Raw genomic sequence first — 27,796 nt, forward strand, 5'->3', positions numbered from 1 at the left:
ACTGAGACCAACTGCAGTCTTCGGGGTGGGCAGTGGTCTACGGATGGCCCATCCTGGTGACAGAACTCACCAGGGACTGGTGTGTGTGTGTGTGTGTGTGTATGTACGTGAGAGAATTTTTTCCCCAGGTGGGGTGTGTGTGTGTGTGTGTGTGTGTGTGTGTGTGTATGTGAGAGATTTTTTCCCCAGGTGGGGTGTGTGTGTGTGTGTGTGTGTGTGTGTATGTGAGAGATTTTTTCCCCAGGTGGGGTGTGTGTGTGTGTGTGTGTGTGTGTATGTGAGAGATTTTTTTCCCCAGGTGGGGTGTGTGTGTGTGTGTGTGTGTGTGTGTATGTGAGAGATTTTTTCCCCAGGTGGGGTGTGTGTGTGTGTGTGTGTGTGTATATGTGAGAGATTTTTTCCCCAGGTGGGGTGTGTGTGTGTGTGTGTGTGTGTGTGTGTGTGTGTGTGTATGTGGGAGATTTTTTTCCCCAGGTGGGGTGTGTGTGTGTGATTTTTCCCCAGGTGGGGGAGGTGTTGTTGCTGTGGAAGGGAAGGGCAGGAGGTCTGGCCTTCTGTAGGGCTGCTGTTCCTGGCTGCCTGGACCCTCAGGGCCACTCCCTATCCTGGGCCTGAACTCCCTGAAACAAGGAGTGAATGTGCCATTCACATTTTATGGCTGTCTGAAGCTTCCCAGCTTCCTGGGCCAGGAAGCTGCCTCTGGGCTGACCTCACTCCTCACCAACCCCGGGAGCCCAGGCAGGCCCAGCAGACTCCAACCATCCCCAAACACGCAGTCCCTCTCCTTCAGCTTCCCCCTGGAGCCGCCTTCTCCTCTCTCCTCTCCCATCCTGCCTTATTTCCTTTGTGCCTTCCACCTGTTTACCGTCAGCACACATTTACTGAGCACCTGCTGAATGCTGGTACTCTGCTATGGGCCCCAGTGAGCTGGCCAGGAGCCAGAGATCTGTGCCTGCCTTCTCAGCATTCACAGTCTGGGGTAGGGGAGAGAGACATGAATCGAAAGACCACACAGTTCTAGGATTCCAAACTCTGGAGAGTTCTAGGAAGAAGGGTGTGGGGGCAGTGTCCACCAGGGCCCTCTGCAGTCAGGGAAGCTCCAGGAGGAAGCAGCACTGTGGCCGAGAGTTAAACAATGAGTTTGCAGAAGGAATAGCATGCACAAAGGTCCTGGGGTGGGAGGGAAGGCATTGTGCATGTGTACAGGCAGAGGGGAGGCAGTGTGTGTGAACAGGGAGAGGGAGGCAGTGTGTGTGAACAGGGAGAGGGAGGCAGTGTGTGTGAACAGGGAGAGGGAGGCAGTGTGTGTGAACAGGGAGAGGGGAGGCAGTGTTTGTGAACAGGGAGAGAGAGGCTGTGTGAACAGGGAGAGGGGAGGCAGTGTGTGTGAACAGGGAGAGGGGAGGCAGTGTGTGTGAACAGGGAGAGGGGAGGCTGTGTGAACAGGGAGAGGGAGGCAGTATGTGTGAACAGGGAGAGGGAGGCAGTATGTGTGAATAGGGAGAGGGAGGCAGTATGTGTGAACAGTGAGAGGGAGGCAGTATGTGTGAACAGGGAGAGGGAGGCAGTATGTGTGAACAGGGAGAGGGAGGCAGTGTGTGTGAAGAGGGAGAGGGAGGCAGTGTGTGTGAACAGGGAGAGGGAGGCAGTGTGTGTGAACAGGGAGAGGGAGGCAGTGTGTGTGAACAGGGAGAGGGGAGGCTGTGTGAACAGTGAGAGGGAGGCAGTGTGTGTGAACAGGGAGAGGGAGCAGTGTGTGTGAACAGGGAGAGGGAGGCAGTGTGTGTGAACAGGGAGCAGGGCAGTGTGTGTGAACAGGGAGAGGGAGGCAGCGTGTGTGAACAGGGAGCGGGGCAGTGTGTGTGAACAGGGAGAGGGAGGCAGTGTGTGTGAACAGGGAGAGGGGAGGCAGTGTGTGTGAACAGGGTGAGGGTGGCAGTGTGTGTGAACAGAGAGAGGGCGGCAGTGTGTGTGAATGGTGAGGGGGGCAGTGTGTGAATGGTGAGGGGGGCAGTGTGTGTGAACAGGGAGAGGGAGGCAGTGTGTGTGAACAGGGAGCAGGGCAGTGTGTGTGAACAGGGAGAGGGAGGCAGTTCATGTGAATGCAGGGAGAGGAAAGGCAGCATATGTGAATAGGGAGAGGAAACGCAGTGTGTGTGAACGCAGGGAGAGGGAAGCAGTGGCCGGTGGGGGCGCAGATTGGGGCGACAAGGCCAAGACCACACCTTTGGCCAGCTACTGCTCCTTCCGGAGTCAGCTGAGGTTTCATCTCTTGTGGTAAGCCCTCCCTGAATGCTTCCTTGAGCCTTTCCTTTGGCCCTTGCGGTCCTTCCATTTCCGTTCTGAACTGCGTTTGGTTGCGCGCTTGTCTGTTTTCATCTCCAGGCTTTGAACGCTTTAAGTGCAGGGCTGTTGGCTGTTATCTCTTTTGAGTCCCCAGCACCCGGTGCAAGTCCGGACTCACAGGAAGCAAGTGAGGGAGTCTGGAAACGGTTGGTTCAAATGGCAGTGGGGTCCTAGAACTCAGTCAGAAAGACACAGAACCAGCCATGGCCCTGCCGGTCCAAGGACATTCACTTCCTCATTGCTGCTAGGGTGGCAGGCTGTTGAGGCCCTAGAATTCTACGTCCAGGCTGGGGACCTCAGCCAGGGTCTCACTAAAGTCCTCAGAAAGATGTAGCTCAAAACATTGCGTGTCATTTTCCTCCACCAGTGTTGAGCTGATGGAGAATGACCAGGAAGCCCTGTGGCTTCTGCGTTTGGGTGAGTCCTGGGGCATGGTGTGATTTCTAATTTCTATTTCCAAAGTGCTGAAGGAGGGGAGCTAATGGGGCTCCTCTAAGGGGAAAAAGCTAGGTTTATTCTCTCTTGATACTATTAGAAAGTTAACCTCCTGGCTATAGGACATTTGGAAAATACTCAAAAATAGAAAGGAAGGAGGGAGTGGGGAAGGAGGGAGAGAAGGAGAGGGATGAAGTGACAGGAAGAGAGACTTTGAAAGAGGAGGAAAGAGAGAGATGGAGAGAGAGGGAGAGAAAGGGAGGGAGAGAGTGGCAGATGGAGGAGGGGAGAGAGAGGAAGATAAAAGGAGGTGGGGGGAGACAGAGAGAGGGAAGAGGGCACAGAGAGAGAGGCAGAGGGAGAGAGGGAGGGAGTGGAGGAAAGAGAATGGAGGGAGGAAGAGACGAAGAGGAGAAAGAGAGCTCCATTTCCACTGCTTACAGAATATGGTGTGCTCCAGAATGGCTTAAACATTGACTTTAAAATCCAGCTGTCTCCTGCCAGCTTTGGGGCCTGCGGAACTATTCCCCTGTCCCTCTCTGAGTGGCTTCCCTGCCTGTGAAATGGGTGCAGGGACAGTCCTGGGGTGAGAATCCTGTGGCTCAGGAAGGCTGGGGCGCCCTGGCCGTTGGCATTCTGCGCTCCCCATGTTGCTAGAAACACTCTTAAACCATACTTTAATTCTTGTGAAGATTTTGAAACCCACACTAACCATGTTCTACCTGCTGCATAGGTACGGACTGAGGAGCTTCGGGTAAGGTGGGCACCTCCTGCCCCGGGCCTTCCCCAGGCGCCCCAGCCTCGGGCTTCCGGGCCCAGCCTCCCGCCTCCACCTCGCGGAGAAACAGCGGGGCTCCCCGCAGATGGAGAGGGGTGACCGTGTCTCGCAGCACTGACCCGTTTCCTAGGAAACCCAGCCACGGAGGAGGGACTGGTGGGTGCTCCTGGGGTTCGCCGGTGCGGGAGGGGCCTCTGCAAGGCCCCAAGGCTGGCCCGTCCGTCCGCGTCCGCGGTCTGCTGTGCTGCAGACCTCGTCGCGGCCCCCTGGGGTCTCAGTTTCAGCACGTGTGTATAGGCCAAGGGTTGGGGGGGCCGCAGGCTCCTGGCTCTGCTGCAGTGGGCACTGCCAGCTGGCCGCCCACCAAGCTCCAGCGGACCCCTCACTCCGGATCTGCATCTTCCCTTAGGGGCTCCTCACACTCAGCCCGTGTCCCTTGGCACAACCTGCCCAGTCAGGGTCCCGGTACCTGCTAGTTGCTGGGCTCTCTCTACTCAGGGGCCTTCCTTGCCCCTCTGGGATGCCCCCTCGAGATTGAGGGAAACCTCATGCCATACTTGGTCAGTTCTGGCGCCACTCCCTGCCCCCACCTTCAGTCATACTGCTCCCAAGAGGTAGAAGATTTCCAAACAATCTCTCAGCTCACCTCGCCCTCTCCATTCTGGGAGCCCTGGCACACAGCACCCTTTTCTGTCTGCTCCTTGGAGTAATGGTAGTAGTAGGTCCCATTTGTCATGCTCCTGGCATGTGCCATGGGCATCCCATTCATCATCTCTGATTTTCGCAGCTACCTGAGGATGCCCTTTGTGCAGATGGTAAAACTGAAGCTCAGAGAGACCAAGACTTCACAGATTTCAGAGACTTGGTGTGTCTGTTTTTTTGGACTAACTGCACAGATACCAAAATTGGTCCACAAGAAACAGGGCGCAGTGGGGCTGCGGCAGCATGATCCCCAGTCCAGGACCGGCCCTTCCACACCTGGACCTTCAGCTGCTGCTCTGGTCCCTGGAGAGACCACTGTGAGCACCAGCATTGGCTCTGGGAGGAGGAATAAACCCCAGATTGTCAGTGGCATTTACCAAGCTACTGCCTTGAGCCGGTTGCTATTTTTGGTGATCTCTGTGACCAACTTCTGCAGGGAAGGCATTTCAAGTCTCTGTCTGAAGAAATTGTCATGATTTGTATAAACGTGCATTAATGAGCCATATCTTGGCCAAGACACGGGTTTTTCCATAATGTTTAGCTAATTTGCAGGTAGCACCTACAAACTAGGAGCAGAGGCACCGATAGGGTCTGGGTTGGAGTCCTGACCTGCACAGGCTGGGGAACCATCAAAGCCTGCTCCTGCCCTCTTCCCTGGGCACTCACAAGGGCTCGCTGGAGCCAGGGTGCAAGGGCCGGGTCGGAGCCACACTGCCTGGGTTTGAATTCTGACTCTTCCACTTTGGAGCTGTGTGACTGTACACAGATCACTTACCATCTCTGAGCCCCAGCTTTCTTATCTGTTAAATGGGAAAGCAGTAGGATTTACTTCAGAAATAGGGTTGTATGCTTATAGTCCCAGCTACTCTGGATACTGAGGCAGGAGAATGGTGTGAACCCGGGAGGCGGAGCTTGCAGTGAGCCGAGATCGTGCCACTGCACTCCAGCCTGGGCGACAGAGCAGGACTCCATCTAAAAAAAAAAAAAAAAAAAGAAAGAAATAGGGTTGTATGAAGATAGAATGAGTTAATATATGTACAGTATTTACAGCAGTGCATGGCACTACAGAAGTGTTTATAAAACAAAACCCATAGGCTGGTAGAGATGTGCTGGGCAGACAGGACACCCCAAGTGTGCTGTACCCACAGCCTCCTGCAGACGCTCCTGGGCTTTTTGCTCAAAGTGACTGGGTCCTTCACCTCGTAGTAGCCCTCTGTCCTGCACAGCTGATGACACCCCGGCCCCTGGGATCAGCCCGTGTATGAGCCCAGGGCTCCTGGAGTCAGACAGCCACCTGGGTGAGTACCCGGTTGGAGGGACAGTGACTCACAGACGCAGAGGGCAAAGGACACTGCTTCCTGCTCTGGGGCCCTGTCCCTGCCCCAGGGGAAGGGGGAATATTGTTGGAATCTCCAGATGTTTATAGCTTTTCTTTTTTTTTTTTTTTTTTTTTTTTGAGACGGAGTCTCACTCTGTCACCCGGGCTGGAGTACAGTGGCCGGATCTCAGCTCACTGCAAGCTCTGCCTCCCGGGTTTACGTCATTCTCCTGCCTCAGCCTCCCGAGTAGCTGGGACTATAGGCGCCCGCCACCTCGCCCGGCTAGTTTTTTGTATTTTTTTAGTAGAGACGGAGTTTCACTGTGTTAGCCAGGATGGTCTCGATCTCCTGGCCTCGTGATCCGCCCGTCTCGGCCTCCCAAAGTGCTGGGATTACAGGCTTGAGCCACCACGCCCGGCCTGTTTATAGCTTTTCACATTGGCTATAATCCTCTTTCCTCGTCTCTGGCCCAGGGATTCTGACATTTTCCCCTAGGGAGTGCTTTTCAGAATCCCCGGGAAGTGGCCTGGAGTGTAGTTAGGAAAAAAAGCACCTCAAGGAATTCTGCTCCATTTCCATGCTATTACTGAGAGCCACAGGCAGAGAAAATATTTGATGTTAGAGAAAAAGCATTAGGGCAAAGACTTTTGATGCAAAAATGGCCTGAAGTCTTAGACCTGGAGAGACTCTGGAGTCAGGATGATACCTGGAGACACCCTCTAGTGGGGTGGGACTCGGCCCCCCAGCAGAGTACCAGGTTCCCAGGCCATGTACCTGCTCCAGCAGAGCTAGGCAGAGCACAGCTCGCTGTCCACCCGGCCCCTGGTCCCAGATCAGATGCCGGTCCAGCAGCTGGATCCTGGCCACAGCTGCTGGACCTGGCAGTGCCCCTTGCTGTTTCTCAGACCAGGGTGGGGTGGTCAGCCCCGAGTGTGGGTGTTCCTCTTGGCTTTCCAGCAGCCCTGCTCTTGGTCTAGCTCCCTTCTCTTTGTTTTATTTTGTCAGTTGCCCTCTACCTTCCTCCAGGACAGGATTGAATCTTACATGGCTCTCCCAGCCACCAGCTGTCTCAGGAGAGCATCTGGAGAGGTCAGCAAGGACCAGAGGGCTCAGGGCTTTGAACGCTGGGAGCTGGGAAGGCCAGACTGTGGGAAGGCCCCTCCTGCCCATGGGCTGCAGGGTGAAGGTGGGGACCTGGTTGTCGCAGGGAGGCCAGGGGCTTGTCTTGGCACGTGATGGCAGCCCTCTCTCCACCTTGGCTGATATGTTACTGGGGGAGTTGACGACGATCATGGAGGGGTCTACATTTCCCACCCCAGGGAACATCTTCGAAATATGAGGGACCCAGCCAATCAGAAAGGTTAGTGGGCCACATTCTTGGTGCCAGACACGAACCTGCTGGTGCCTTATGGAGAAGCCCAAGGGTCCTGGGGTTCAAGAGCAGTCAGGGATCCTCCAGGGGGGTTTGGTGGCAGTCATTTGCCAGTCAGTTTTGAAGTGTTTTAGTATTTTTAACAACTAGTGGAGCTATATTGGTGTGTACCAGCTCTGGTTCCCTGAGTCCTCACCTTGGGGCTGCCTCAGGGGGAGCCCTGCAGTGAGGGAGCCATTTCTGGGGACCCATGGGAAGGAGGATGAGGCCTGCATGAGGCTGAGGCCGAGAGGACTGGGGGAGAATTTGGACTGGGGAGATTTAGAAGGCTAATTACTAATCCAGTGACTAGATGCCTACATCTAGAGAGAGCTCTGGGATGGGTCAGGTGTGCCTGTGCAAGTGTGAGTGCGAGTGTGAGTGTGTGTGTGCCCAGTAGGCTGCTGGGGAGTCTTTCTCCTCATTCATCCTCTAAGCCCTGGCCCTGCTCCTCAGTCCCTGGCACTGCCCTCCCCACCCCCACCTGGGCCCCCCACAGAGATCAGCCTTTTGACAACCATCAGCTCTGCTGGAGTGGAGGGAATTTATCTGCTTGACTGGATCCTCCTTCCTGCCACGGAGGACCGTGGCACCTTCAATTACACCAGGTGCAAATTCATTTCATCCAGATTCATGGGACTGGGCTGCAGAGGGCTGTTCTCTGGCTTTATTGCAAAATGCATTATTTTCCTTCCTCTCTCAAAAATATTTATCTATGCTAATTTAGCACTGGAGCCAGCTAAGTTCTGCATGGGGAATTGCCCTATTAATTCTGCCGCCTGGAAATACCGCGCTGAGCTGTAGAGATGTTTCTGTTGCCTCTGGCTGGGCAGCCTCCTCCTTCAGATAGGATCCCCCAGGCCAGAAGAGGAGCTGGCTGCCTGATTGGCAGTTTTGAAAGGTGCTGGGAACTTGTGTCTCACACATAAACTCCTTCACAGACTGAACATAAAAAATAACGCTTCACCTTTGGGAGGCTCTGTGGGAAGGGGTCGCCCAGATTTTTCAGGTTGCAGACATTGATTTCATTCTGGTACAGTCTCTACTATTTACCCACTGGGTGACCTTGGACAAATGATGCAACCTTTCTGATCCTCTCTGTGTGCATCTATAAAGTAAAACTGATAACCTTGCAAGGAGGCTATGAGGGTTATTCATGGGATACTTTTGAAGCCATAGTTGTATGGCAGGGGAGTCATAAAGGGAGGATGTTAATGTCATTTGTCTCCGGAGCCACATTTCCCATCTAACAGATGAGGAAGCTGCCTACCTGACATCTCAGGTGAGTGTCTCAGGGGCCTCTGAACAGCAAGGCCACCCAAGGAGAGCTCCTGAGGGCTCCCACCACATCAAACATGTGATTTCTGTACTCTACCACCCACCGGCTTTGTAGTCTAGAGCCTGCAGCTCCCGTATCTTTCTTTTTCTTTGCCTAGGAGACTACCATCATCCCAACTGACATCGTCTGTGTCTTCCTGTTCATTTTCCACACAGCTGTGACCCTCTTAAAATATAAGTGGGATTGTGCCATCCCACTGGCAGAACTTTTCGGTGGCTTGCCTAGCTCTTGGGGTGAAAGCCAAGCCCTGGCCTCTCCCACCTTCAGCCAAGTCTCCAGCCCGCCTTTCTGTGCTCACTAGGTTACACCGTGGTTATGGGTTCTCCCTCCTGACTCTTGGCTTTTGCTGTGCTATTTTCTTCGATTTGTCCCAACATTCGGGTCTAGGTTCCAAAGTCACCTCCCCAGAGAGGGTCCATCTGGCCTCCCTGCTGGCCCCAGAAGTCTCTGCCTCTCACACCACACTGCTTTCTTTCCTGTAGCACACAAGCCTACCTGAGCACTTCTGTTTACCAATTTGTTTGCAGTCTGGGACCTTCCATGTGGGAGACCCCCAGACCCCAGAGGCAGCCTGCTTCACACCCATTTCCCTCTCCACCTTTCTTTCTAACAAGACTCTCGATGGGTTCAAGTTACCCCTCCTGCATGCTCCCAGAAAGTCCTGATGAGTCTAAACCAGCCAAGACAATCCCATTCCTTGTGCTAGAAACTGTGGAAGATGCAAGTCCAGCCACTGAGATGGGAGGCTGCTTCTGAGAAATGTTTGTTTTTTCTTTCTTTTATTAAGGTATCACACAAAATAAAACTCACCTTTTGTACTGTACAGTCTGATGAGTTTTGACAAATGCATACAACCAAATAAACACCACTATAATCAAGATATAGAACAAGATCTTAACCCCCAAAACTACCTGTGTAGATACTGTCTCCCCTGCCCCGGTTCCTGCAACCACTGAGCTGATTTCTGTCTCCACAGTCTTCTGCTTTTTCTGAATGCCTAAGCAGCTTTGTGAGTTTGGTTTCTTTCATTTGGAATTTGCGACTCAGCCATGTTGCTGCATATATGGGTAGTTTATTCCTTTTGATTGCTGAATGGTACGCCATTGGATGAGGTACCAGAGTTTGTTTATTCATTTGCCACTTGAGGGACATTTGAGTTGTCCTAGTTTTTGATGATTATGAATAAAACGTCCATAAACATTTAGATAGAGTTTGTGTGGACATATGTTTTCAGTTAACTTAGGTAAATACCTGGGAATGGAGTTGCTGGGTCATATGGTAGATGTATGCTTAGCTTGATAGGAGACTGCCAAATTGTTTTCCAAAGTGGTAGCCTGTTTTGCATTTCCCCTAGCAGTATGAATATATGGAAGGTTAGCTGCTCAACATCCTCACAGGCACTCCGTACTGTGAGGTTTTTGTTTTTGTGTTTTTTAAACGTTAGCCTTTCCAGTATGTATGTAGACACATATGTCTCATCGTGGTGGCTTGGATTTACATTTCTTTAATGATCCTGAGTGTCTTTTCATGTGCTATTTACCATCTGTGTATCTTTTCTGATGAAGTGTCTGTTTAGATCTTGTGCCCATTTTTAAACAGGGTTATTTGTTTTCTTATCATTGAGTTTTGGGAGTGCTTTTATATTCTGGACATAGGCTCTTTATCAGACATGTGATTTGTACCTATTTTCTTTCGGTCTTTTCATGCTGAACTGTGACTTTCAAAGAGTAGAAACTCTAATTTTCATCAAATCGAATCCATCAGTTTCATCTTTTATGGAATGAATTGATTTTGGCATTTGCTTAACCTAAGGTCACAGAGACTCTCACTTAGGCTTTCTTTGGGAAGTTTTATTGTTTTAGGTTTGCACTTAGTTTTAAGTTCTGTTTTGAGTTAGTTTTTTCATATGGTTTAAGACATGAATTGAAGTTGTTCTCCCCTCCTCCTCCCCCTTCTCCTTGCATGCGGATGTCTAATTGTTCCAGCACCATGTGCTGAAAAGACTATCCTTTCTCCATTGAATTGCCTTTGCACCTTTGTCAAAAATCAATTGGCCATAAATGTGTGGGTCTATTTTTGGAGTCTGTTATGATCCATTGATCTATGTATACATCCTTTCTCCTACACCATGTTTCTTGATGATGGAAGCTTTATGATAAGTCCTGAAATCAAGTAGTATGATTCCTCTTTGCTCTTTTTAAAACAATATTTTAAAAATATTGTTTTAATTATTTTAGTTTCTTTGTTTTCCATTTCAACTTTAGAATCAGATTGTCAATTTCTATAAAAATCCCAGTGGGATTTAACTGGAATTGCATTGTATGTATAGATTAGTTTGGGGAGACTTGACGTTTTAACAATACCAGATATTTTAATTCAGACACATGATTACCTCTTTCCATTTCTTTAGGTCTGTGATTTCTTTCAAGTGTGTTTTATAGTTTTTAGCATGCAGATTTTGAATATATTTTGTAAGATTTATACCTAAGTATTTTATAATTTCGATGCTATTATAAATGGCACTTTTAAATATCAACTTTGAATTATTTATTTTCAGCATATAAAAATAGAACTAATTTTTGTTTATTGGCCTTGTATCCTATGGTCTTGTTAAGCTCACTCATTAGTTCTAGTAACTCTTTTATAGATTCTTTCAGTTTTTTTTTTACATAAATAATTATGTCATCTGCACCTTTCTTTTTTGAGACAGGGTCTTGCTCTGTCGCCCAGACTGAAGTGCAGTTGTGCAATCATGGCTCACTGCAGCCTCACCCTCCCAGGTTCAAGCAATCCTCCCACCTCAGCCTCCTGAGTACCTGGGACCGCAGGTGCACAGCACCATGCCCAGCTAATTTTTCTATTTTTTTGTAGCCATGTTGCCCCGGATGGTCTTGAACTCCTGGGCTCAAGAAATCCACCCTCCCAGGGATTATGGGCATGAGTGACTATGCCTGGCCATGCATTTTTCTTTAATCTGTATGTCTTTTATTTCTATTTTTTGCTTTATTGTATTAGCTAGAACTGCCACAACAATGTTGAATGGAAGCAGTGAGAGTAGACATCCTTGTCTTGTTCATGACCTTAGAGGAAAGTATTCAGCCTTCCACCATTAAGTGTTGAATTAGCTGGAGTTTCTTCATGGATGCCTTTTATCAGGTCGGGAAGGTTTTTAATCATGCATGGATGTTGAAGATTTTTACTGTTCTTAAAAGGAGTTGGAACGAAGAAACTCTGTTCTCTGGAACATTTTTGTACCTGGTTATGATGCCTGGAACTGTGGCAGCCATTTTGTGACCAGGAAGAGAGCTAGTTTGGGGAGCAAAGCCAACCCATTGATAATGGGAAAGTGGAGAGATGGGAAAAACTGGGCCTTTCAATCATTGGTCCATTGAATTAACCAATCCTGGACCCTCCTTTACCACCAGAATTCTTGTCATATAAGAAAATAGGACCAGGTGTGGTGGCTTATTCCTGGCCTCCCAGCACTTTGGGAGGCCGAAGCAGGAGGATTGCTTGAGCCCAGGAGTTTGAGACCAGCCTGGGCAATGTAGTAAGACCCCATCTATATTTTTAAAAATTAAAAATAGAATAAGACCTTAAATAGCTCTATTATTTAAACTTTGTTGTGCTGAAGTTTCATCCCTTGCAGCTGACAGCTGCTAAACTGATACACACGAACACTCGAAGGTAGGAATTTGTTTTCTCACGGCTGCCCCATGCCTAGGATGGTGCCTGGAATATAGTAGGTGCTTGCTTAACATTTGCTGCAGAAATAAATGGAGGCCAGGGCCTGAGGCATTTGCATTCTGAGAGTCAGTTTTGCTTCAGTCTGGTGGGAAGCCCTGGGGAGAGAGGGAGAATTCTTTAGAATGTGTCATGTGAAGGGACGATGAGTACTCTGAGCTTCGGAAAGGAGACATCAGACACTCAAGCAGGAATGGACTGGGTTTAAAATCAGGTCTCAGTCTTGAAGTATGAAAGTGAAAAAAGAGGGGAAAGAGATGTAGAAAGCACCACAGGAAGACAGGAACTGCTCTGGGAGAGCCTTGTTCAAATTCTCCTTTATCAGTTTGAAAGCCCAATTTCTGCCATGTAAGGAATGATATTTTTTTCCTTTCTGGGAGTAGCAGCCTGGGAGACTTGTTCTTTAGTCACGAGCCCTGTTTCAGAAGATAAACTATACAGATTGCAACAAGGAAAGAGAACATGTAATGCTTGCAAATTTCCTGTGCAAAGTTGCTGTCTGCCTAGAAATTATGCTCACTGGCGGTTTAATGTTTCAGTTAGAGAATACCTCCAATGAGGTAATGCAGCTATGACTGGGCGTCACCTTGCCCATCAGCCCATCCTCCCTGGCCCTGGGGAGTAATAAGTGGGGTCAGAATGCCCCCATCCCACGCTGGCTTGTAGCAGCTGCCTGGAGGTGCCCCAGTGTATGTGGGGGTGTGCAGTCCTTTCTCTGTCACCATCCTCTGCACATCTCCTGTGAGAACAAGTGAATCATGCCACACTGGAATGTTCTGAAGTACTCTGATTTATCCTTTTGGTTGGACAGTGTAGGGGTTTAAGCTGGGAACTCAAGGCAGAGTGGGTTCAAATCTCAGCTCTGCCACACTGTCTGCGGGCAAGTCATATTGAAACAGGAGGGTTCCCTGGCCCCTCTTGTAGGATGTGCAACAGGGGTGTGTCTCTCTATTGGGCCACCAGGAGCTCAAACCCTTTATGGCAGGGGATGGGGAGGGGGAGCACGCAGACAAGCAGGTGCATAACCAGGGCAAGGGCTTTTGGGCTTGGGCCCCATGGCTGGCCATCACTGATCTGCTGGTCTGCTGGTCCGTCCTGGAGTTTGGGATTTGGGGTTTATATGGGGGCAAGATAGGGGGCATTGTGGGCCAAAAAGGCAACTTTTGGGGCATGAAAACGGGAAAGTCTGTTCTCATTTATTGACCTGGGAATCCAGGCTTGAGGCTGGGGCCTTTGCCAGGGAACCACCCTCTTCTACCTAGTACTTCTCTGTCTCCTGTTTGTATCAGTATTTATGTTGGGCAAATCATTTACCCTCTCTGTGCCTCTGTTTCCTCATCTGTAGGAAAGGGGGATACCATCAGTGCCCACCCCAGATGGTCAAATGAGGATTAATCTACGTGGTTAGGACCCTGGGGCTTGCTGTTATTCTCCCTAGCAGAGGGTGACAGGGGCCTCAGGTTTTTGCATGGGGAAGAGGAGGTGATTCCAGACAGTGACTGGGAATGATTTCCACAGTGGGGCCAGAGCTCAGGAGGCTCCAGCATCGAAGCCTGGAGGTCAGGGACAGCCGTGGGTGGCACCCCCTTGGTGACCTTGAGGGCTGGTGTTCAGACAAATATGGGACAGAGGGGTGGGGACTCCAAACCATGGGTGAGCCACAGGAGGCTTCAAGGTGGGAATCCCAGGTAAAATGGGGCCTGGGGAGGGAGGGCAAGTGTGGTCTGTGCCCAGAGGTAGCAGGGTGCCAGGGAGGTTAATGAAGTTAGGGAACTGGAAATGCTGTGCAGGGAAGTCGGGTAGGGCCACAGTCATTGGCTTCAGACCTGGCCTTGACATCAGAGGCAGAGGAACAGCCTCACAGGAGGACGAAGTGGGCAGGACTCGCTCTGAGGACGGATCCTTCCACCGGTCCCTGAAATCCCTGATCTCTAGGATTGGGGAGAGGGTTAGGAATACCACTGCCCAGCCATAATGGACAAGGAAAGGGAAGCGAAGGTGAGGAGCCTCCAGCGAGGAACTTAACCCTCTGTGCAGACCAGAGAGACCGGTGAGAGGCTGTCAGGCCTCATCTCTGAAGGGCTGGCTCTAGAATGAGTATCCAGGGAAGGTTTGGGGCTAGGCTGGCTTGGACAAAGTGCTCTCTCCTGGATCTGGGCACCTGGCCATGTGATTGTCCCAGGGAGGGCCACATGCTGGGAGAGGGTAGGGCCAGCTGCAGAGGAGGGGCAGCAGCTGAGATAAGGCCCCTGGGGAAGCCACCCAGCTTATCTCTATGTAGCAGGCAGAGAGAAAGGCCCTCTGGACCAAAATGAGATAGATCTGCCAGAGTTCTAATGATAAAGGGTATCCTATTTCCATGTGTCAGTGTTTCCCATGTATATACTTTCCTCAGAGCTGCTCAGCGTGGTGTGAGGACCTGGAAGGTGGGAAGCCTCTGTCCCTGTAGATGCTCACCTGGCTCTGGTTGGCTCTGGCTGGGCTTTGTGCACCAGCAGGAAGCTGTTCCTCAAGGGCTCGATGATGTCCCTTTGCAATCTCAGATCCTCTGGATCTTTGACAGTCTCCCTTATTTTGGTGCACTGAGCACGTGGCAAGTTCCCCAGGGCAGTAAGGTTGTCATCTTGAGAGGACAAAATGAACAAGGTCTCCAGAGCACCATGTAGACTTTGCTGTCTTAGCAGAGATCTCTCAGGGACTCACTCCTGTGTTCCAGCTGCCCCCTTTTCCCGAGGACAGTCAGAGCCTTGCTGAACTTCCTCGGAATCTGTGTGGATCTGCCCTGGGTGGCTGGAACAGCCCAAGATAAGGCTAGAGAGACGTGCGGGCCCTGCAATGGTCCACCTCTGTGCCCAGGCAGGCCAGGCTAACAGTGGGGATGAGAGTGTGCAGGCCTGGGCAGCTGAGAGAGCCTTGTGCTGGCTTGAGCACCAATCAGCTCTTTGCCCCATTTTACCCTGACAGGAGCCCGCAAAGACAGCATCAAGAGTATGGCTATTGTCTTTCATATAAGAGGATGCCAGGTCCCAGAGTGGGCTGGTAGCCACCTCCTAGTGACGCTGTGGATCTGAGACACATCTTTCACTCCTTCTCCTTTTTGATGGTCATGGCTGGGTTCTTCTTCTTCAACAGTGGGGATGGTCTAGGATCTCTTCTCCCAAACAGAAGTCACCCTAGGTCTTATAAACAGAGGTGATTTGATACAGGGAAACTGGTAATCAAACTGGCTAGTGACTTAAGCAAGCCAGAGATTCACTACTACTGTCCCACAGAGAGAAGGTAGTGTCACCAAAGCCCAGAAACCAGGGCACCTTTCAGAGTCGTGGTGGAGGCTTTTGCATGGGAGCTGGGACCATGGAAGGGGGTTCAGTTTGGCGGAAGCTGGAGTTATGAAGGAAACAGCACTGCCAGAAGTGCTGCCCAGAATGAATGGGGAGAAACACCTGGTTATCCTCCTCCTCCTGCCCACCAGCCTGTATCAGTGCCTCCCCGTAGACATACTTTCAGGAAGCCAGAGGGCAAGGCAATGCCCTACGGTACAGAGCAGGGCAAGGAATGAGATTTGCAAAAGGCAAATCTCAGAGCAGAGCAAGGAATGAGATTTGCAAAAGGCAAATCTCAGATGTAGTGTCCAACAACCCCATGACCAAGTATAGTCCAGGCCCAGCCTCGGACCAGGGCCGACCCCAGCTCAGGGGTTCCTATGCGAACCGAGGCCATGTTAGTCTTGTGCTCTGAGCTCTGAGTTACAATACAGGCAGATGAACAGGAAGACAATCTGGGAAGCCCCACTGTGGGGCCAAGAGGGCACCACCCATTTCCATGTATACCTGGACTCCAAGCCTGGCTCCTTCACGCCTTAGCTGGGTGATTCTGACTGTCACAAAGGAGCTCCAGCACCCCCATGAGTGTCAGTTGTTCTCATCTGTTCAACTATGCTCTCATGGGCATATTATGGCGAGGACTAAATGAAACAAGACCCTGTGTGAAATGTCCTAGAACTGCCCTTCTCTTCCTTTGGCCAGGGGTTGCTTAGATCAGCAGCAGTCCTTCCATGCGACTGCAGGCTGGGAGGCCAGCAGGGAATTCGGCTCCAGCAGGCAGGGCTGCCAGCTGCAGGGCCTGCCCTGACCTCAGAGGGGGCAGCCACCACGGGGGGGCCGGGGGACAGGAGGCTACAGCTGCAGGCCCCATCTGTCAGTGGTGGATGTGGGGTGAGGGGAAGGGGATGAGCTGGGGAGGGAGGGAGGGAGACAAAGGAAGGGGAGAGTAAGATAAATGAGCAGGGAGCACCAGAGGGTGGGCTGCCTTCTTCCTGGAAGCCACCCTCCCTTCCTCTGCTCCCTGGTGGAAATGTCACAAGGCCACCTCTTAAAGACATAGAAATGATCTGCAAAAGTGAGCAGAGAGAGGGAGTTGTCCCCAGAAGTGAAGGGACAGTGATACCTGGGACAGGTTGTATGAACAGGCAGTGGTGGACAGTGGGATTTGCTAGGGTGGGGAGGGGAGGCAGGGAGGAGGAGGATAGTGGAACTGGCGGTGGAGGAGGTGGCAGGGGTGGGAGCCTGGAGGTATGGCTCTCACACTAGGCTTTAAGAGGGACTGAGGGGAGTGGAACATCCCACTGAGCCTGACCCCACCTCTTCCAGGTGAGCTGGCCAGAGAGGTTAAGTGACCCCAACCAAGGGTCACTCAGCTAGTTGGTTCTGGAGTCACTCACTGAGCCTGGCTCCAGAACCCCAAAGACAGGGTGCAGCCACCTTGGTGAAGCCTCAGTGGTCACCTCCTAACAGTCCCAGTCACTGTGTCCCAGGGACGCCCAGGATCAACTCATTAACCAGCTGCCTGCACGGCTTGACCTGGAGGCCGCAGCCTTTGCCTCTCTGCACCCTGACACCCATGGGGGGCGGGGGGTGGTCAGAGAGGGAGCGTGGACCGCTGGCAGTGCATCTCTCCGTTGTCATGGCAACCCGGGCACCGTCTGCACCTGTCACTCATGAGGACTGGAGCTCCTGGGGTGGGGGCGGGGTTTTCGGATGCTTAATCTGCCCAAGCGAGGCTGAGACCCCTGGGCTTGCCCCATCCTGCTCTCTTCCCCCGTGTCTTCAAGACAGTCACGGCCTATTTCCACTCCATCCCTTTCCTGGGCCGCACGCCCTGCCCTGAGTGGATGGGGTGGTGGCCAGGCCCGGGTCTGTAGCAGCTTCTGGCCCCATTTTCTGAGTGACCTCCCTGGGGATGGTCAGCCTCTTGCGTTTAAACGCAAGTCCCTCGCTGCTGGAACTCGTTCATTTAGCCAGAGGAGGGTCTGGTCTGGGTCTCTCCCGACCAGAGTCCCAGCCCTGCACCGGCTGCCTACTGGGCAGCTCCTCAGAGGCCTCAGAGGCTCCAACCTCGCCCTGCATCTGAGCAGTGCTGTGGCCTTCTCTGCAGAGCCTGCTCTCCCCTTCCACACTGTCCTCATGGGCACACCAGTCCCCCGTCCAGGTGCTTGGGCCAGAACCTTGGCCTCCTTTCTCACCCAGGCACTCTGTGTCAGCACATCCTGCTGGCTCTACCTTCAAAACATGTCCTCAATCCAACCATTTCTCACTGCCCCACTGCCATCCACTGTCAGGGCCAACCTCCTGTCCTCCTTGGATGACTGTGACAGCCACTCTGCCCCACCTTCTCCACCCAGTCATGCTCACAAAAGCAGTCAGAGCGGCCCCATTGAAAAGTAAGCAAAGCAAGCATCTCCTCCACTTAAAACCCCACCAGCTGTCACCTTGCAGTGAACAAAGGCCACAGTTTTTAGGATTCTGTGACCTGTACCCCCACCCTCTGAAGGCCAGTCTGCAAAGCTGTGGGACTTGCTGGCACCCAAACTTTCAGTCCTCACTCCAATGTCACCCTCTCCATCAGGCCCGCTCCCTTCAAACTGCCACACCCCACTGCTCCATTTATCCCAAAGCATTGTACTAATAATCACTCACTCTTCACGAAGACCGCTGCCTCCTGGCTGTCTCCCCACATGGGGCCTTTGTGAGGCTGGGGCTCTGGGCCCACACAGGCAGTTAGTTAGCATGTGCTCCGTGACTGAGCCCCAGCGGGGGTGGTGCATTCATTTGTCCACTCCAGGGCATGCAGCATCTTGGTTTGAATCACACAATCCAGTGTTTCTGTTAATTTGAAGGTGGAGGCCAACTTTAGCCGAAAATCAAGGTAATTGAAATAAAAACCTAGACATCTAAGCTCTCTGGGAAAAAGGAGGAATCTGTCCACAGTGCCCACTCCCATCTGAATAAGTTGGCTGGGGCTGGGCTGAGGTCTTCCCCTTTAGGTGGGGCCACGGTCCCACCAGCCCCTGGTGCTCACTACCGACCCTATTACTCATGTTCCTAAGCCTCCAGCCCTCTGGGGCTCTGAGTTTGGCTCTCTGATTACCCCAGTCATCTTCCCCCAACCCCGCAGTGGGTCCCTTCTGCTCTGTGGCAGGGTCTGCCTGGAGCCATGGGGCAGACTTGGTCCACTCCGGCTTGGGGTAGGAGGTGGTTGCTGTGCAGGGGTGATTGGAGGCCCAGAGGGTTCTGCAAAATACACACAGGACAGTGGTCAGGCAAGGCTCCCAGGGAGGCGGCCTCCAGGGAGAAGTCAGCCTAGGGGAGAGGAGACCATGGAGGAGCTAAGGAAGCCTCTGGGGTATTCTGGAGGTATTAGGTGTGGAGGGCTGTGAGAGGAGAAGGTAGGGGCAGGTCAGCCCAACAAAGAGCCGGAAGCCAAATGCCACCAACTGAGCAGCATGGAGGCCCAGCTGCATTCTGCCTCTGTGGGGAGACACTGAAGGCTGCAGCCAGGGACGGGACGTGGTGTGGTCGATACGGAGGTGTGCCTCCCCACTCTCGACATGCCTTGTTGTAGGTGTGCAGTGGAGACCACCTCTAGCTGTCAGCTTCTTCAGGGACAGCTTTGCCTGAGGCCACGCCCTCCTGAGGGCTCTAGGGGATAAAGGCCCTACCATTTCTGTCCACTTGGGGCACTGAAGGGTGTGTTCTGTCTGGAGCTCCCCTCTGGGTTGGCTGAGGGTTCTCGATTTTGCATTGCAGACTGACTTCTCCCTCTGCCCAACGTACCCCCACCAACACTTCTTCTCACGAGGACTGATCCCTAATAAACATCTTTCACCCCAAACTCATGTGGCCGGTGGGCCGAGGCAGGCTGGGGAGGAGGGTACACTGCAAAGTCAGGAGGTAAGCTGGGAAGTTCCTGCACCAGCTTGAGCCGAGAGGAGGAGACCTGAGTCGTGCCATGACTATGGGCATGGAAGACCAGAGAGTTTCAGCAACGATGCATCACATGGGATTCAGCCCGCTGCTACTGAAGCAGGAGTGACCTGAGTGCAGATCTTGCCTCCACAATTTCCTGGTGACTCTGGGAAGCCCCCTGTACCTCTCCGAGCTGCAGCAATCATATCTATAAAATGGCAAGTATAGGGACGATGACTGTCTTGCGGGGTGGTTGTGAGGGTTCAATGGGATAATAGACTCAAGAAGCTCAGGCAGGGCTTGGTATGCAGTTTGCACCCTTTTTGTAAAGGTTGCATTGACAGGTTTGGTATCAACCATAGAACCCCAGAGCCAATCATCAATATAAACATCTGAGCAATGTGAGCCCCTCTCGGCCCTGGTGTGGCCCTGAGAGGGTATTCTCACCGAAAGCAAAATACCTATTGTGGTCTTTTCCTCCACAGATGAGTGGGGTCTTTTGAAGTACTGAGAATTGGTTGGGGACACACATTGCTGTCTTTGTGGAGCCTGAGCGGGTCGGGGATCCAGGGCCAAGGGAAATGTTGCCAGAGGGCTCAGAAGGGTCACCAGAGGCCAATGAGATCCCAGCCCATCAAGTTCCCAGGTTCTTGATACCATCCAAAAAAGAGTTCAGGGAGGAGTTAGAATGAAGCGAGGGTTTGGGTTTCTAATTTTATGGGTGTGTAATTAGTGGGCAGAATAATCATTAGGTATTCTGGAAAAGGAGGGGATCTCAGGGACCCCCCAGTTACTGCCCCCTTTCTCTCTTATTTGGGTTTGCCTGGAAATCCAAAAAAGACGCAGGCATGTTATGGGCGTGTCAGCGTGACCAGGATTTGGGCCGTTTTCTCTCCCTGATTTTGGGTTTTTGGTTATTCTGTGGTTTCTTTACCCAGTTCTCGTTTTATGTTGTTTGGGTTTCTCCATCCTCCTGTGACCACCCAGTACTACTCCTATCTAAGAAACACTGGCCACGTCTTTCCAGCTCCCAGTTGCCGCTGATGGGCCTAAGGGGTGTGTGTGGGGTATGAGCAGGCTGCAGCTTGGCTCTGGGAAACTGACTTCCGAAGGGTTCCTGGTAGTCATGAGTCCCAGTAGGGGAGTCCCAGCAGGGCATGTGATTGGGCACCTGGACGGCCGTGCCCATTATTAAGCTACTGAAGTCTTTGCACAGAGCAGGGTAAAGAGCCACTGCCTGGAGCTCCTTGAGTGTGGCTCCGTTCCAGATCCTCCCCGGCATTCCATCCCCCTTCCTACTCACCCGAGGTGAGTAGATGAACGCCTGGCCCTGGGCCCCTCTGAGTGGCTGGTGCTCCTGCCAAGATGTCACAACTGTCTGCAGGTTGCCTGCGGGACCATTCCTGTGGCTCATTCCAGGAATGTCCTGCCACGCTCTGTGCTACCGGGGACATGGAGCCGTGGTGGCACACAGCTATGACTCTGTTCTCCTGAACCACGTATCTACTGGGGGAGGAGGAGAGCCCAGAGGAAATCCAGGGCACTGTTTTTAGAAACAATATCGTCACCAGCACTTACTGAGAGGCTTTCCTTGAGCCTAGTGTTGTTCTTAGCACTTCCCCTGTGCTATCAGATTCAAGCTGCCCACACTCAGTGGGGTGGGGGCCGTCATTATTTTACTTATTCTCACTCATGTTCTGGGTGAAGGTCACACAGCTAGTGAGTACGGAGCAGGGACCAAACCCAGGCAGTCTGTTTCCAGAGACCGTGCTCTTGGTGGCAAAGGCCCGGCACAGCAGCGTAGAAAAAGGCCAGGTCTCTTGCCCAGGCATTCCGAGGCCACAGCTGATCTGGCATAGCTCCTGACTCCTGGGAGCTGCCCACTGGGCTTCCCTGGCCCCTCTGGGCCCAACCAGGCATCACAGGGAGCCCCCCCAGGTCCTCCCAGGCTTCTCTTTCTTTCCCCTGCACCCTATCACTGCCTCTTCGGAGATCTTGACAGTAGATGAAGTGACAAGCCTTTGCGCTTAATTAAGACACATTGTCCCACCAATTGGGAAGCAGAAATGGCTGGGCTGTTTTACAAATAGAAACAATTCTTGTTCATTATCCCTTAATTGTGGCAACAAAGGGCTCTGGAAAACATCCATCAGAACACATTCATGAACATTAGCAGAGAGGATTCGGTTTAGGACCACACAAAAGGAACAGCAAATGTTCCAATCAGGAGTTATACAGACAAAGGGAAACAAAGGCCTGAAAGCACAAATACTGAAGAATTAGCCCAATTACACACTCGATGTGGTGGGGAACAAGTTTCCTGGCTTCTGGCCAGCTCTTCTCCTTGCCTCTTTTTACCTTCTTCCTTTTCCCTGGTACCAGATGGATAGGGGAAAGAAAGGAACCTCCCAGACCCTCTGGGAACCCGGCTTTGGTCCCCGGGATGGGGAAGAGATGGGTTAACAGAGAGTCTTGAGGGACCCAAAACTGTAATCTGAATTCCAGATGTGGTCTGCCTGTAATTGTCACCTTCTTCATTTTGGTCACTATACTTCTTGTGATGCAACCTAAGATACTCTGTCCCAGTATGGATTTTAAGGTCAGCTTGTGGTTGGTTGAAGTTGCTGAACTGTTTTTATAATTTTTTTTTTCAGGCTAGGTATTCCCCATCCTATATTTACACAATTGCATTTTGGGGTACAAACAAGTTTATATCCATTCTTGTTTGTCCCAGCCCATTTGTCTGGTCACTCAGTGGAGCTGAGTGGATGTGGCCTCCTGGGACCACTACCCAGAACTATTCTTGGAAGCAAGCCTGCTTGTCTTTCTCCTCCAGGTTCTCTTGGGAGCTAGGTAAAGAGAAGCTTGCATGCATTAAGATAGGAAGAGCTTTTAAAAAATCGTTCCTGATTGGTTAGGAAATGACTGATCCTTGTGTCAGAGTCATTTGAACCAGGGCAACTCCATCTTGAATGGTGCTGGGTAAAATGTGGCTGAGACCTACTGGGCTACATTCCCAGATGGTTAGTCATTCTAAGTCACAGAATGAGATAGGAGGCTGGCACAAGATATAGGTCATAAAGACCTTGCTGATAAAACAGCTTGAATTAAAGGAGCCGGCTAAAACCCATCAAAACCACGATGGTGACAAGAGTGACCTCTGGTCGTCCGTCCTCACTGCTACACTCCCACCAGTGCCATGACAGTTTACAAATGCCATGGCAATATCAGGAAGTTACCCTATATGGTCTAAAAAGGGGCGGCATAAATAATCCGCCCCTTGATTAGCATATAATCAAGAAATAATCGTAAAAGTGGGCAACCAGCCTCCCTTGAGGTTGCTCTGTCTATGGAGTAGCTATTCTTTTATTCCTTTACTTTCCCAGTAAACTTGCTTTCACTTTACTCTCCCTGAATTCTTTCTTGCTCGAAATCCAAGAACCGCCTCTTGGGGTCTGGATCGGGGCCCCTTTCTGGTAATATCTTTCTTGCGACCACTGAAGGGACTATAGTGCGGAAACCCCTGACCCAAAGGCTAACTTTGGGTGAGTGGTGAGGTCTGGTAATATCTTTCTAGTGACCCACAGAAGAGACGATACCGAAGAACAAGCCCCACATCGCCCCCCTCCCACCCCCACAATCTTCTGAAGGAAATAGACTGCAGCACTGATTGGCTGACTTTGGGTAAGTGGTGGGCTACCCAGGTAAAGGGTGGGACTGGGTTAGAGATCCAGCTTAGGAGAGTTACAGTCTTGCCTAAGACACAGGGTTAAAGGCTCTTCTTGATAAAAGGGAAGGATGCTTGACCAACCTTGGGTTTGAGGACCAACTTAGGAGTGTTAGAGTCCCTCCTAAGACTTAGGCTGTTAGAGGCCCTTTTCAGTAAAGTTCCTCTTGGCTAAGAACAGGTTTGGCACTATGGGATGGTAACTGCTATTCTCTTGGATGAATCTGTCTTGGACTCTTTGCTGATGGTAATGGGTGACAGAGTTAGGCATGTACAGGATTGTTGGACATGGGGAACTTTTTCCTCCCTAAAAGGGGAAACTTGAGAGCTGATGGGACTGCTGGAAGAGATCCCTTCAGGATTGAGAAGCAGCTGCCTGAACTTTTCAGTGTCGCTGCAACGGGTGGATCTTTCCCTGGCCTCCCTGAGTGCCTCCCCTTCCCCACCCTGCCTCAGGCAATGCTTTCTCTCTCTCTCTCTCTCTCTCTCTCTCTCTCTCTCTGTGTGTGTGTGTGTGTGTGTGTGTGTGTATGAACTGGTTGAATGAATGGTAAAAAAATCACTGTTTATCTCCTCTGTAAAGTTTTGATTAATGGAAAAAATGATTTGTGAGGCTAGTTTCAAGCTGTAGTGAATCTGGTGTGCTTTGTGTGCCTTTCTGTATGGCTCTGTCATGGAGAGAGATACCTTGGGTTAGAATGCGGGCCTAGGACACCTGTGAGCCTGCTGTTCAAGACAGCCCAGCAAATTGATCAGTTACAAACTTTGCTGCTTGTCCCTAAAAAAAGCTGGAGGAGGTTTCCTTCTTGTCTTGTATGTCCTTGGGAGCTTGATCCTGTAACCATGTGGCCATGCTTTCTCTTTTCACAATGGAGGCCCGGGTTCAGGGTTCAATCCCTAGCCTAAGGGATGAGCCTTTCTAATTGATATTTGGGTGACCTTTGCAATTTTTAAATTCTCTTTCCCTCCACAAACCATCTTAAATTTTCCTTTCTCAGAGCCCCTGTGAGGTTACTTTTGGTAAAGTTTAAAAGCCAGAAATATCAGCCGTTTGGCCTGGCTAACGTTGGGTAATAAGAAATTTAAAAGGACTTTTCAAAAGAGTGCTATAGTCAAAAGTCTGCTTAATTAAAAGCAGATATTCAAGTTCTAACAGCCCTAGGGATTCCCTGGGAAAAACAGAGGAGGCACTAAAGACCCCTGTTTTGGGAAAAACCTATTTTCCTCATGAAACCTTAGGAATTGAAAGTGAATAAATCCCTTTCAAAACCTAAGGTGCTGTTTTGTTTTGTATTGCGTTATCTGACCCTTTTTACTTTTGGTGGTATCAGAAGTTACTTTGCATTATGAGAGGATTTAGTGTGTAATAAGTAGGTAGGAAATACACTTTTAGGGAAGTCTAATAGCAGTTATGGGGGATACTTGGCTTTTCGCACATTTGGATCAGAGAAGCATGCTCTTGGCCACCTAGGAAATGTGGAGATGTCCCCATCCACTACTGAGAAATAAGACTTCCATGGGGTGATGGGGTGAATCTCTCTTTTTGGGGTCCAGGATCTTGTATAAAAATGGGACCCTTACATTTTGGGGATCTGTTTTGCCTTCCAGCTGTGCCTGCTTATTAGGCCCTAAAAACTGCACACTTTAAAGAGAAACTTAGAAACTGGTAAATAAAAATCCTTACAACTACATAATCATCTGTCTGTCTGGGTATTTATATGCATTGTGTGTGTGATGTTTATACCTAAAAGAACTTTACTTAATTGATTTTAAAATAATGAGAGCTTAACTCAAATATTTTAAAAGAAAAAAATTGTAATGTCTTTTCGTTTACATGACTTTAATAATCTTTGGGAAATAAAAACAGCTTTAAAGATTATTGGTAAAATAAAGACACTTGGTCTAAATCAGGCAGGTCAGATTTTAAGTTTGCTAAATGCTTTAAGGTCATAAACTGCTTCTTTGATTTTTTAAAAATTGTTCAATTTATTTTGAAGCATTAGATTTAGATAAGGCTCGCGGACGTGTGGTGTTAGCCATGCCCCCAGCTGTGCTGAAACAAGACCTTATCTAGTGTCCTAGGCTCCACACCTAGTACATAATTAAAATTGCATACTTACCAAGGTTTTCACCGAAAGCAAAAGTCACTAAGAGTTAACAGTGTAACATGTATTTGAGACTACCGAAGAAACGGTTTTACATGCACGGTATATAAGAAAATGGAAATGTGTTTTTGGTAAAAGATTATAAGAAGTCATAGGAATGTGGATTTTTCTTGCCTAAACTAAAGGGTTAAAGGATTATTTTAAGTCAGATAAGATAAAGCTGAAGGTTTAAGCAAGTTGTGGAAGGTTTGTGAAAAATTAATTGTAAAAGAAATTCTGTGTGTGGACATTGACTAAAATTAAAGGGGTGTTATTCAGTTTTTCTGTAAACTGAACATTGAATAACAGCATGACAGGTTTTTCTTAGAGCGCTATTCTGCTCTTTAACAAAAAATTGTAAAAGGTTAGAAAAGGTTTATGAGAATCTTATGATCAAACACAAAATTGGATAAATTTATTTATAAAGTTTTATTAAGAATTGGGTTTAACATTAATAGTACACTAATGTAAAGGTGAAATTTGGCTTATTTGGTATAAAAGCACACAGGAAGCACTGTCAAATATGAAATAGTATTTGGCTTTCTTTGGGCTATATTTGTATAAATATGTTATTGGTATGGGTTTCAAAATAATGGGAAACTTTTAATTCTGATATGGCTTAGTGTAGGTTATTAATAATTATAATTGTTACATAAAATTATTGTATGCCAAAGAAGTAACCAAATTTGTCAATCATGTTTTTTACTGTGGCTGTCCTAAAATGTTTTGTCATCCATGGACAATTGTTACTTTGTTTTAATCCTCTTTAGAAGGTGGTTTATAATCAGCTATAAACTCTAATAGGTGTTCTTAAATGCAGGTTTCTGATAACTTTGGAAACTGTGATATTAGAATAGAGGAAAAAACTTTCAGTACTCTCATGGAGAGCTGAAATGTTCATGAATATCAAACAAAACAGGAGTTAACGGCATGGACTGAACTTTAACTAGAAGATTAAAAGAATCTCTTCGACTTTTTGCTTAAAGTGTTGCTAATCCTTTGTTTTGTTTTACAGAGTCAAGAAAACTTTTCTTTTGAGCTATTTACAGCTTTTAACAATTGAGCAAAGTATATTCCTGTAAACAAAATTTGAGCATATTTGTTTCTGTCTACCTGATTTCTCAAAAATTCAGAAATTGTCTGTGAATAGCTTAACTTGTGGCAATATACTTATTTGCATAAGTGTAATAAGAATCTGTTTTCTTTTGTAACAGGACACAGTTAGAGAAATTGGCTATTTTACCAAGGCTTTGACTGGAATGGTATGTTTTCCTTTAAGGAATTAAACTTGACTTACAGAGCCAATAAAAGACCCTTGGGAAAGATGTCCGTATACCTTGTCTACACAGTCCCTGTACAGGATTCTTGAATTGTGGTAAGTGAAGAATGTCAGTTTCTAGCAGGCCCAGGAGCCCCAGGTCATCTTGCAACCTCAAGAGGAGCCCCAGGTTATCTTGGAACCTCAAGAGGAGAGGAATTTACTCAACTCTTTGATGGTACAAACTCATGGCGGGGCTCAGCTTTAAAAAATCTTATCTGAGATTCCTTATGGAACAGAGTTCCATCAAAGCCAATTAAAAAGTCTATGTGAAAAATAATTATTCTTGCTGCACTTTATACAAATAATTAGGCCAAGTATACAAAGCAAATCAGTTTTAACTGTGATTTGTCTTTAGTAAAAATGGGAAACTGGAGACAGAAATTATGTTTCAACAACTATGGTACACTTGTTATTAGATTCTAGTCTCATCAGTTGTTTTTGAGTTTTTTCCTGCAACTTAGGCTGACCCTGCTTATTCTTGTGAACTAACCAGTGATCTTTGGCTGCTGCTCAAAAGAAGCAAAAAGGATGAGTAATGTCAAAAGCTGGATCAGTATTCTAATTCTGGGCACACTGGAATCATCTAGAAACCCCATATCAGCTTGGCCCATATCATCTTGGTTCCAACAGTTACCCAGTTTGTGGAAAGCCTTCTTATTTAGTCTACTTGGAATAATTTTTACTTATTTTGCTTCACTGTTTTGGAATATGTTGCTGTTGTACACTTTGTGTAGGATGCAGGACAAGTTTACACAACGTTTTCTTAAATTAAACACATTAATTTTCTAGATATCACCTTTTGCTGGAACTCAAGAGTTATGAATGGCCCTCAGCATACCCATGCTTTCTGACTGAGCTCCTCTCTGCCATGAATACAACAGACCCAATAGTTGGGTAGGAATAATATCGCCACTATTCAGCCTGAAGAAGTTATGGAAGATGGGTCTTCATCCTTCTGCAACCCTTAGAATTAAAGGTTCTCTTATAACAGGGATGGAGAAAATGTCAGAAGACTTTGAACCAGAGCAACTCCATCTTGAATAGGGAATGGGTGAAATAAGGCTGAGACCTACTGGGCTGCGTTCCCAGATGGTTAGTCATTCTAAGTCACAGGATGAGTTAGGAGGTCAGCACAAGATACAGGCCATAAAGACCTTGCTGTTAAAACAAGTTGCAATAAAGAAACCAGCTCAAATCCACCAAAACCAAGATGGTGACAAGAGTGATCTCTGGTCGTCCTCACTGCTACACTCCCACCAGTGCCATGACAGTTTACAGATGCCATG

General features: G+C 49.3%; 1 long non-coding RNA gene across 1 annotated transcript; it reads left to right on the top strand.

Moving 5' to 3' along the window:
- Positions 1-2,012: 2,012 nt before the first annotated feature.
- Positions 2,013-27,715, top strand: LOC135969389 (uncharacterized). Its single transcript, XR_010584622.2, has 4 exons — positions 2,013-2,277; positions 26,205-26,257; positions 26,404-26,564; positions 27,300-27,715. It is a non-coding gene; the product is annotated as an uncharacterized lncRNA (long non-coding RNA).
- The last annotated feature ends 81 nt before the right edge of the window (positions 27,716-27,796 follow it).

This window comes from Macaca fascicularis, chromosome 2, assembly GCF_037993035.2.
Source record: "Macaca fascicularis isolate 582-1 chromosome 2, T2T-MFA8v1.1".
Lineage (NCBI taxonomy): Eukaryota > Metazoa > Chordata > Mammalia > Primates > Cercopithecidae > Macaca > Macaca fascicularis.